Source organism: Rhododendron vialii, chromosome 6a, assembly GCF_030253575.1.
Source record: "Rhododendron vialii isolate Sample 1 chromosome 6a, ASM3025357v1".
In the NCBI taxonomy this organism is placed as follows: Eukaryota; Viridiplantae; Streptophyta; class Magnoliopsida; order Ericales; family Ericaceae; genus Rhododendron; species Rhododendron vialii.
The window spans coordinates 38,458,129-38,459,768 of NC_080562.1; the positions used below are offsets into that span (position 1 = coordinate 38,458,129).

At 39.0% G+C, this 1,640-nt stretch overlaps 1 non-coding gene across 1 annotated transcript; it reads right to left on the reverse strand.

Annotated features, from left to right (window-relative positions):
- Positions 1-201, reverse strand: LOC131331691 (U2 spliceosomal RNA). The gene has a single exon (XR_009201491.1). It is a non-coding gene; the product is annotated as a U2 spliceosomal RNA (small nuclear RNA).
- Positions 202-1,640: the final 1,439 nt, after the last annotated feature.

Consider the following 1,640-nt stretch of genomic DNA (forward strand, 5'->3'; position numbering starts at 1 on the left):
GTGGAGTGCGCTAGGCCAAGGCAATAGTGCAACACCAAGGCAATGCATGAGAGGTCCGAGCTAGTAGCAAGCTACTATAGTGGGCCTTCCCCCTCATAAAATTAATTTAAGAAAGAGTGAGCCGATGACCCACATATCAGATATTAAACTAATAAGAACAAATACTACACTTGATCTAAGCCAGAAGGCCGAGAAAGGTATGTGTTTTCTTCTCTTTGGCTACTTATTTTATAGTCGCATTTTCTCTCCTCATTTTTTTTTTTTGCTTAGTCCATGTGGGAAACAAACCCCAAAGTAACAAATTGGGTTTTGCTGCTTTTGCACATTCTGCTTTGTTTGTGCTCAGTTTGACTCGGTTGTTTGAACCCTCTAAATTAGCCCTGTAGATAGTTGGTTTCCCATCCTTTATTAGGGGTCAAGGTTGAACGTATGAACGTTTTCCTACTCTCTTTTTTCTCCCGTCCCCTAAAACATGGTGATCAAGATATTTTGATAATGAGTGCGCTATAGTTTGCGCATATTGTACCAATCCAATGTTTTTTAGACTACATATTTGTGGAGGGATTTATGAATGGAGAGGGAAAAGGGCAAGAAAATTTGATTTATTTAAAGTGCGAGTAGTGAGCGCGGGTTTGAATTAGGTAGGTGAACTATTCACAATTCTACAATTTTATCATCCAATGGTACACATATGACATACCCATTATTAATAATTAAAATTTATTTTCCATATCTCATCTTCTTATTACCGTTGAAAGAATTGGATTCTCTGAATTACAGAAAACCGAGTGATCTAAAGCTGTGTGAAATTAACTATTATTGAGAAATGGTTTGGGATTCTCTCCTATGATTCTGGAGAATATCATTTCTCGGATGACAAGCCCGGCTAGGTGTTCGACCATGGCTAAACACTATCTCAAGTTCTCTCTTTCAGCGCGCAACTGTTACCACATAGGGGGTGAGGAACAAATAATTTTCTAGGGAAAGTATCTGGACATACATAGAGAGCCTAACCTACAGAATCCTTGTTGACATCAAATCCTCTATCTCCTCTTGGAGAAGACAGACCAATAATGAGTTCAATAAGCAGCTCTGTATAGCTTGGAATGTGATTGAGTTGGTTCTAGCTTCAGCAAGTCTTTGCTACCTCTTGAGTTCCCTTTGTTCTGCTTTTTAGCCCTGTAATTCCTTTCTTCTTTCTGATTTGGTTTGGTGTCTTGTCTTGTACATGGCAGCTTTTTGTGTTGGACTCTCAAGGGTATCAAATATCACCTTGGTCCATGTTTTTTGGTTTGTTTTTTTCTTAATGGAAAGCAACTTACCAAAACAAACTTGTACTAAAGCTCGTTAAGCGGACTCGTGTAGCTCGTCGAGGATCAAAACCAAACACTCACATACGAATTGAGAGAAACTTAATTATTATTGGATCATACGCAATAACATTAGCTGTTTTCGGCCCTGGATCTGCTGCAGTCTTCTTGGTTTTCTATGGGTTTCTCTGTGTTTAAGCTGTGAGTTTTCTGTTGCTTGTTCTGTTTCCTATTCGGCTGTTTTTTGGGTGCTATCGGCTGTGTTTCTAATCTTTCTGGGATCAAAGATGGCTGGTTTATTTACCGTGTATGTCGATAATCTCCCCAAAT